The 10,429-nt window shown below is 45.2% G+C and overlaps 1 non-coding gene across 1 annotated transcript; it reads right to left on the bottom strand.

The window, feature by feature from the left end:
* Window positions 1-8,372: 8,372 nt before the first annotated feature.
* TRNAI-AAU (transfer RNA isoleucine (anticodon AAU)) lies at window positions 8,373-8,446 on the bottom strand. The gene has a single exon. It is a non-coding gene; the product is annotated as a tRNA-Ile (tRNA).
* Between the last annotated feature and the right edge of the window lie 1,983 nt (window positions 8,447-10,429).

The raw sequence follows: 10,429 nt of genomic DNA, 5'->3' as shown, positions 1-10,429 counted from the left end.
AGTTCTGAAGAGATACAATGAAACGCACTGCTAAGTACAATGTTACATGTTTTACTCGCAAAAAAAAACAAAATTTACATCAGTAACAACGTAGAATGATATAATTTCACATATGAGCACTAATTATGAAGATGATGATGGTTTGTGGGGTTAAACATCCCAAAAATACCATATGATTTTGAGAGACGGTGTAGTGTTGGGCTCTGGAAATTTATACCAACTGGGGTTCTTTAACGTGCGTCTCATCTGAACACACGGGCGTACAGCATTTTCGACTCTATCGGAAATTCAGCCACTGCAGCCATGATTTGATTCCATGACCGGCGCGTGAGCAGCCGAGTACGTTAGCCACTAGATCACCGCGGCGGGGCAAACACATGAGAACTATTATATAGACTGTTTTCTTTTGGACAGTGTTCTTACCGAACAATTAGGAGACATTAACTACACAGCGCCATTCTGGATGAGGAACGTCTTCTGTTTTTTAAGTGGCGAAGCTGCTTATGGCGTCAACCTTTCGTCTCCCGTTATCGTTTGTAACCACCGGTGGCACATACCCGGGAGAGCGGGTATGTGCAACTGTACGTGGGTCCTGCATCCTTGGCGTATGTAGTGAGTATCCACCTCTCGTTTAGTTCTTGCAATATCTGCAAGATGGCGGTACATGCATGTAATGAATAGACAATGAAAAGATCCAAGGTGGTGGTTTTTGGAATCTTCCCTAGACGGATGGATAGATCAACCTACGGTTCGACAGATGGACGGTTGCATGAACGGATCGACGGACGCTTCGTCCCACCCATCGTTATCCCGTCTGTTAATATGCTGGGATTTTTAAGTACATCGAAGATGGCAATGTTTTTGTTTTCAGGCATGTTGAAAGGAACTGGAACCCCGTGTCCATGCCTTTTTAGACAATAGTTAGTTCGAGAATAAAGTGTGAAGCAGGAAGGCGTTTGCCCAATTCTGTAAAGGGAACGTTTAGCTTTCCTAAGGTTACACAGTTTAAGAAAATAAGCATTTTGATAGCAAGCTTTGCTTGTTATCAGACTGAGACGCTTATTCGCGTTCATCAGTACCTGCGAGTACGTTTCGTGGGTCATTTGTGCGTGAGAAACGCGGGGCACGTTACGATCTGCTTGCTGATCTTCGCGTGACTTTCAAATTTGTTGCTATCGCATTCATTACGTCCTCTTTGCGGCAAAGCTGTAACTTTTCTGTGTTGTTCGACTTGCCACTGGAACTAAATGACTTGTAGCGGTTGAAACAATGCCACTGTGTCACCCATGTAGAGCTCGTACTTGCAGCAAACAATATTTGTCAATCGGTTTGAAGTAAAAAGTGTCCTGGGAATGGTGAACGCGTATGCCGTTTGCCACTTCCGATAAATATTTTTGAAACTAATTCTTCGGGGCCCCCATAAAGTTTTTTATCCATCCATCATGCAGACATTGCCATGAGTAAGCGCCAGAATTGTTACTTCTTTACCGGTACTGAATGCATGCAAACGACAAAGTTCAAGCAAAGATTCGGCCAAAAAATAATGTTGTGAGTAACACTAGCGCCGCACCGACATGCAATTCACTTCCGCTAATGTTTACGCATGACGCACGCAACAACCGATAGAAATACAAAGGCCCCCACGCGCTGAATTGCTACGACCACTTATTCATTGTGTTCAGCACCGAGAGTCGTGCATGCATGTATGATAGCAAACGAAAATCTGCACGCTTTACCGATTCCACTGCGCTAAGTAACACTTGCTTGCGAATGCGGCGTCGACAGACCCCCGCATTCCAAGCTCGCTTGCCAACTTGGCACGCTTGAAATAAACCTACTTATTTTTGCGGGAGGCCGTCTGACACGTCTGCCACAAGGTCGTTGGTATCTTGGCTTGCCCTGTCTTCGACGCTTTCTTTGTCGCATGAGCTAGTGACGAAGGGGTTGATGTCGAAACGTGCAGTGCACACGATGTCGTCGCTGGTTCTGCTACTCGATTAACCACTGCCTGAAATGTGAGATCATGATGGCGCCGATGACATGGCGATGGTACCGGTAACACGTCGCGACACTTGCAGCACACGACACACGCGGATGACGCGGCAAGCAACACTCGCAACACAGTCCCACTGACCACGTGCAAAAGGTGCTGTTTGGTAGCAGACGATGGCACTGCTCCTTACGGCTTGAGACGTCATGCACGCCGTTACAAAATGGCAGTCGCCGGCTGTGGGTGGAGTTTACAGCCGATTACTTCGACGGCTTATTTTGAACTGAAATAATCTTTTACGGTCCGGTATTCACGCATGCACAAGTATATTCGATCCTCTGCGTTCTTTTTTCGCGAAAGCCGTAAATTGTTGGGTGTCGGGTCTTGACACCTTCAACATGCAATCAAATCTAAGTGCGTGCGCCCTCAGCATTTCACCTCCATCGACATGTGGCCACCGCAGCCGGATTTGCGCATGATCTGGGACAACACAATGTGAGATAAACTCGGAGTTCACGGAACATTGCGGGTGCCTTGTTTCGAGAGATCATAAGCTTTTTGCGACTTAGACCCCATCACACCAAAATAAAAAAAGGAGTGTGTGGCAGCACTGTTGCAGAAATCGTCACGAGACAACAGCGCTATTTACGCTATTGCAAGTCATAGCTAAAATTTTCTGGCAATTACTAATAGCAAAAATTAGGGAGGGCTAAAAAAGAAAAACAAATATAACTAAAATTGAAAAAGCTTCTCTGTTCTAAGTACTTGGGCTGAATGTGCTGAGATGCAAAATACATGTGGGACTCCTATTAGCAATGGCAATTAAGCATGAAGGATCGCGCACTTACCTGTTAAAGTAAGATAAAAAACCAGTCCCTGTGGGAAATTGACAGAAATGGCCCAATGGGACATGTATAAAAAATCGCAGCATTTAATATAACATTTACCAAATTCCTTTTGTAAGATCTTTCAGATGGCTCCTAAATATTGTCAATCGTATGGCGCTAATTCAATTTGGTCATTTTACAAAGCAATAAGTAGATTGGTTGATATGTGGGGCTTAACCTTCCAAAACCATCGTATGATAAAGCAGTAAGTAGAGTGTTTGGTGCTGTATACTCAACGTACGCCCACAAAATGACATATTTGCTTGCAGACGAGTGAACTCAAATGAATATAAAGTGTGAGCAACAGCAAAAAAGCAAACCATTAAAGATAAGGATAAAACAAAGAGCTTACTTTGCATGTACTAGTAAGTAACGCTTACTAGATCTACAAGACAGAAAAACAAAAAAACAGCTCCGAGCGCTATGCAATGTACGTACGAGATGCAAAAAAAGTAATTGTGCTAACAATCATATAATATTTTCAAGAGCTCTTTGAACAGAAACAGCAGGAAGAAAGCAGCTTGGTACGTAAAGATATTGTCTCATGCCTAATTGCTTGTTCTACTGGTGCCTGATAAGTGGAAGTGTAGTCGCCTGGTGCCTTTGCTGAAGCCCGGAAAGTCTCCATTTGACTTGGCATCATACCGGCCTATAGCACTGGCAAGCTGCGTTGGTAAGGTCATGGAGAGGATGCTGCTTACACGCATGGAATGGTACCTGGAACATTATAACATCTATCCTGATGCTATGGCTGGTTTTCAACGAGGTCGGTCCTCAGTTGATAGCGTTATTGACTTAGTGACCTCTGTTCAGCATCAGAAAGCTCAGAAGCGGCTGTCGGTAGCTCTGTTCTTAGACGTGAAAGGTGCCTATGACAACGTGACCCACGAGGCTGTTGTCAATGCTCTTGAAGCAGCTGAACTTGGAGGTCGTGCCTTTCTATGGGTAAGAAGTTACCTCACAAAGAGATCCATGTTCGTTTTAACTGAAAATGGGTCTACGAATAAGTATTTCACAAGTCGTGGGGTGCCACAAGGTGGTGTTTTGAGTCCAACACTTTTCAACTTGGTTCTCGTGGGGCTCACTGAAATGCTGCCACAGACGGCTTATATATCTCTCTACGTTGACGATATCTGCATTTGGGCGTCTGGCGTGACACGGCCTCAAGTACGCGCAAGAATACAGAAAGCGGCCACAATGACATCGACATACCTTCGCCAGCAAGGTTTGACTATCGCCACAGAAAAATGCGCAGCGGTGGCGTTTACACGCAAACCAATGTCTTTCTACTCATTGTGCATCGATGGCAGATCAATCCCATATAAGAGCACTCATAGATTCTTAGGCGTCATCGTAGATTGTGACCTAACCTGGAGCCCGCATGTCACATACCTAAAGAAAAAGCTCATTGGCATTGAGAATGTATTCAAGTTCGTCGCCGGAAAATCATGGGGCCCATCCATGCACTCCATGTTGCAGCTTTATACAGCCCTCTTTCTCGGAACTCTCCGGTACAGCCTTCCTGTCCTGTCCAACACGTGCAAGACTAACATCCGTGCGCTGCAAAGCGTACAAGCCCAAGCACTTCGGACATGCCTTGGCCTTCCAAGATGCTCATCGACAGTGTCAACTCTTGTTATTGCACAAGAACTACCGGTCACAACGCTCATCATTGTCGAGACGCTGAGAGCGTACATTCGGCATTTATCACGGCTACCGTCACATCATTTAGCGTGTTTGACAGCTCGGAGGCCCCATTCTTCGTACTGCGGTATCGTGACAAAACATCAGGACATACTACCGCCTGGCTTCAAACTTGCGATGCATCCAGCAACTGCGCCATGGAGTCTCTGTCAACCTGACGTGCGCTTATCAGTTCCTGGAATCTTTAAGAAGGCACGCATGTCAACGCTAGCCCTGAAGCAATTGACTTTGTGTCTGTTGGACGAAAGATACTTCGACCTCATACATGTTTACACCGATGGCTCCACTAATTCCAACAGCTCCACAGGAGCAGTGGTTGTTCCATCTGAAAATGTGTTGCTTCAGTACAAGTTTTCTCACACCACGACGTCGACAGCAGCAGAGCTCGCAACACTTCAAGGTGCAGTAAAGTACATTCTTCGCTGGCAACCTAACAAATGGGTCATCTTTTGCGACTCCAGGTCAGCCTTACAGTCACTACGGTTTGTTATGCAGCACGGGCTACATGAACAATCACTATATCAGATAAAGCAAGACTACCACGAAGCGGTCGCAGAAGGTCACAATATTGAATTTCAGTGGTTGCCGAGACATTGCGGAATCATCGGCAATGACCGCGCGGATGAAGCTGCTCGATCGGCTCATGATCAAGACCAGCGCACTCTCATACCACTCTTGAGAACGGACGCTGCAAGGCTACTACAATCACTTGCTCGCCGTATATCTCTCCTACAATGGAATACGCAGGATTTCTCCAACACGCCCCTGTACTCGATCGACCCAAACTTGCAACTTCGTTTGCCATCCGGGTTCCCACGATGCGCTGAAACTTTACTGTGTCACATGAGGTTGGGCGTGGCATTTACGAATTCGTACTCTCGTCTCCTTGGAATGGCGAGCACTTCGGCATGCAACATCTGCGCCTGCGAGGAAACGCTTGAGCACATTCTATGTCATTACCCAGCATACCAGACTGAACGACGCATTATGGAAGCCAAGCTCTGTCAGCTGGATTCACGGCCGCTTACAGAAGAGAAGATCCTGGGACCTTGGCCGACGGCTTCCCATACGCGCAAAGCCACGAAAGCCCTCTTGTACTTTTTAAGGACCACCAAACTTCACGACCGCTTGTGAAAGAACTGTGCGAAGCCGTACTGTGTAGTCTCGAGCTGACTATTTATGCTTCTCTTTCTTACTCCTTTTCTTTTCTGTCTTTTCCCGCTCTATTATTCCCCTTTTCCCCCACCCCAAGTGTAGGGTAGCCAACCGAGCCAAGCTTGGTTAACCTCCCTGCCTTTCCACTCTATTTATCTCTCTCTCTCTCTACTGGATACGGCAACAACAACGGTGGTGCAAGAGTTCAACGCTGGAAACTCGCAGCATATTTTGTGCGATCATTGACGCACGCATCATGGTACAAGGCGCCTGCAAGGGTGAGTGTCGGGGATTTTGCACTTCTAAAGAGCTAAGACATCTCTAAGACAAAAGACACGTTCACAAGCACATGAACGCAGTTTCTGTCGAGACTTCGTGAGCTCTGTCGTGTTGCTGTGCTTCCCCTGAAAGGACGCGCACACCTCATCCCCTGCCGGGACTGGTTCAGTCGAAAGAAAAGATAAAATGTTACTGCTTTTAGTTTTATTCAGATATATTATTGGCATTAGTGCCAGTTTGTGCAGCGAAGTTCTTCAGTCAGCAATGAATATTTCGCATGGTATAATAGCGTTGTCACCACAGTATTTCTCTATCATAAGATACACAATACAATGTTGAATGTAACGGAAATACAGATGCAGATACTTGTCTTACGAGACGTATCGCGATACTGATACAAGGTACCCTAGGAGTACCTAAGACAGTATCTCAGATACATGTATATTTGATACGGCCCAGCTCTGACATCTGGGAGACACGCAAACAGCCTAGTCCGCCGCTCGCGGCGTCAAAAATATGATCGGTCACTCAAAATTAGCATCGTGCAGATCCCCCGACAGGCGGCTGAGTACGCAACCACACACAACGACTTCAATTGGGTGAATCGATGCAACCAGGCAGCTCGGGAAATATCGAGTCGCAGTAAGTCGTGCCTCTTCCCCGCCATTATTGATCCGGTACAAATGGTACAAACACGTATCGAGACACAAAAGCGCCTTCAAAGGGTTACCTACAATTTTAATAGAAACGCGTCTAGACTGGCTCACTCAGCCCACGAAAAATATTCGAGCATGCATCAGTATCCCCATGGCCAGGCATACTCTTATGCAGGTTCCAAAAATGCGGAGTTGGATCAACTCTTCCAGCTCCATTGCAGTGGCCGACGCAGATCTTGAGTCCCGGATTCTTATCACTAACTCCAAGAGCATCTGCCGCGCTATTCAGCAAGGGTTCCCTGCCGTGCATTCGAAATCTTCTATGGTTGTGAGTACACGGGGTATCCGACCAGCAGTACCATCGTCTAGGCTTAGACACATGGGGGTCTTGCGGAAAACAAGACAGCCGACGCCGCTGCATGCGCGCTTTCTCACTGGGCTTCATCTAATCCACAGCCTGCTCTGGAACCCTATTTAAATCCTCTCAAAACTTTTAGAAACATAACCTCTATTTAATCCTCCTATAGCTTCCAACCCCACCCCCCCCACCCCACCCGCACAGTGTGGGGGAGCCCTCTGAAAAGGCCACACAAGGGCAAAGGATCACTAGCTTCTCCACCTCTTCACCAATACTGCACTGCGCCTGGCAAAACCACAGCATTTTGACTCGGCTTTGTCTATAGCGCGTGCCCAAACTTTGCGGAGGACTCTTCTTACACCTATCACATGGTGTTGTCATGCGTCCCCAATCTTATCTACCCACCCCACCACCACCCGATTGATATGATTGATATGTAAAGTTTAACGTCCTAAAACCACCATACGATTACGAGATACGCCGTAGTGGAGTGCTCCAGATATTGCGACCACCTATGGTTCCTTAACGTGCACCCAAATCTGAGCACACGGGCACACCACAACCGAGAGAACTGGGAAGCTGTTCTGCTTGGCAGCACCGACCTCCAAGCCAAGCACACAAACCCTTTCACAACAAGCTGTCTCAACTTTTGCTCGGACGGAAAATATGGATTAACGAAAGGAATCGCAGGTCTGATGTTTTATCCCCAATATTCAGTAATCTGAAGAACACTCACATGCCATTGCGAGCCAATACCATACGTTCCATGTAGTCCTCTCCTCTTCAAATGTTTCCCTGCCGCGATGGTCTAGTGGCTAAGGTACTCGGCTCTTGACCCGCAAGTAACGGGATTAAATCCCGGCTGCGGCACCTGCTCTTCTGATATAGGCGGAAATGTTGTAGGCTCGTGTGCTCAGATATCGGTGCGCGTTAAAGAACCAGACGTGCTCGAAATTTTGGAAGCCTTTCACTACGGCATCTCTCATAATCATATGGTGGTTTTGGGACGTTAAACCCCACATATCAAACAATCAATTATCCTTTTCAAAAACATGCAGTTGCTGGTATGATGATTACACTTCGTCTCTTTCCGTAACACGGCATTTTTACATGAAATCAAGTATGGGGCTTACCTCACTGCATTTGTAAATGCACAGCAACCGAGAAAATTTTATAATAAGAACAATATAGGGTATAGGCAGCTGTGTAATAAACAGGCGTATATATACCACTCAGTCCGACGCCTTAAACTTGTTCGTCCTGCTTTGAAAAATTCCCCAACGGTAACTTTCGAGCAGACATTTTTGTAACTGTTCGAACATGCCCTCGCCAATATTAAAATTTGGCCTGCGCAGAGATCGAACCTACGACCTTCGCCTTATTAGAACAACGCTCTAACCAACTGAGCTAGCAGGCCGACAGCTTGTCGTGCAACAATATTGGTATTTCGTGCATATCTGCTTGAGTAGAAATGGTGTTTTTAAATGGGAAGCATTTCTTATCAAACTTCAGTGACTTTGAGCGCATCTATCTATCTATCTATCTATCTATTTATCTACTATCTATCTATCTACCTATCTATCTATCTATATATCTATCTATCTAGCCACCTTCGACTTTGATTTCTCCTGGCCGTTTCGATAATGGTATCGAAACCAAACTCGCTATGGCATAACACGACTGCAAGAAAAACATATTTGACTAGTCATAACATGAAAATCATGATATGTATGTCATGAATTTCATGATATACATTTCACGGTAATAAAGTCCGAACAACATAAATAGGTCATAAGGAGTATTATCAGTCAAATTCTCTTTGAATGGGAGAAACCTAATACAATGAGCTGTTATTGGAAGTTCTTTTTTTATTGTTCTTTTTAGAATGTCCCAAAAATAGAAAGCGTCACGACATTGAATAAACCAATGCTCTATAGTCTCAGGTTGGTTGCAGAGTCTACAATTCACTGTCCAGGGTACGTATATTGATTTTTCATTCAGCCACGTTTTCACGGGCAGCGTGGAAGTGTGCAGTTTAAAGAACAATGTTTACGCTGAAGGAGATATACACATTCTACGTACACGAAATAATACATCGTGACCAGGCAAACGCGAATATGACTTTCGATAAACACATTCGGGGAAAAGGTTATTCACAAGTGCAGTGGTTAAATTTTTCTGTCAATAGTATACAAATACTCTAAAGTAAACCTGGCTTTCATGAAATTGACAGTGTCAAAAGTTTCTTTTTGGAACCCCCGCAACGGCAATTCCTTAGCAACGCTTGTTGTGACATGAATAAAAGGAAGGTGGTAACATAGACGGTTACGAAGAACCCGGCTGAAAGAAAGGGGTGGAACACATCCTTGAGGTAAAAAAAATCGCAACTCCAACTGTCGCACGAACAAATGCACAAGGCCGAGGCCACCCTTTTCAAGCGGAAGAAAAAGATTGTCTCTTCTTATGGGTTCCCAGGAACAGCTCCAAATAAAGCAGGCAAATATCCTATGAAAGGCTTGAATGTGTACACGAGAGCAGTGCAACATTTGCAGAATATAAATAAGCTTTGATATAAGGAATATATTGCACGCTTTCGCTCTGGCAAAAATGGAAAGCTCCCATCCGTGCCATGTTGCCACCTTTCGGCGGATCGTAGTTATCGCAGCGGTCCAGTGTGGGCCGCTGTTAAGATAGTTATCGAGAGGCACGCCAGGGTATTTCATAGGAGTTGCATTCCAATGAATATTTGCGAAAACCGAAGCACTTTGGGCCCACATGCCTAGGCAGAATCCACTACTTTTATCAAAATTTATGCTGGCGCCAGTGACTTCACAGAATCGTAGAGTAGTGTTGACTGCTTTTTGAACGCTGGGTTTATCAGCACGAAGGAAGGCAATGTCATCTGCATAAGCTAGAACTTTAACTTCCTCAAAATCATATCGGTAGCCTCTTATGCTAGACTTTCAGGCCGATGGTGTCACGCCAAGAAATACAGGTTTCGGATGTATACTTGCTTGAATGAAAGCGGTTCTCTTCTCACGTTATCACATGTGAAACGTTTCGCGTCTCTCCTTGCTTCGCGGGTTTTATTGATCATATGTTTATCTTCTTCTTTGCACCACTGTCTCCACAAATTTGTCAGAAAATGAAGATATCTCTTCATCAACTTAAAACAGCAAAAGTCTGGAACAGTTCATTCATCTAGTTCTGAACATTGACTAGAACACTGTGTATTGGCAAGACAGCCCTGACATGCTTATAACACATCCTGTGTCTTCATAAGTCATTTGACTCCATACAATTTATGCTATTGAATAATAAATTATCAAGGTATGGGTTACGTGGAGTCGCATGGCATCTGTTAAAAGGTTACCTGGAGGATCAGTACTAGTTCGTACAA

This window comes from Rhipicephalus microplus, chromosome 1 (assembly GCF_043290135.1).
Source record: "Rhipicephalus microplus isolate Deutch F79 chromosome 1, USDA_Rmic, whole genome shotgun sequence".
In the NCBI taxonomy this organism is placed as follows: domain Eukaryota; kingdom Metazoa; phylum Arthropoda; class Arachnida; order Ixodida; family Ixodidae; genus Rhipicephalus; species Rhipicephalus microplus.
Note: the sequence above shows the minus strand (reverse complement) of the source record. Positions and strands in the feature narration are given on the sequence as shown.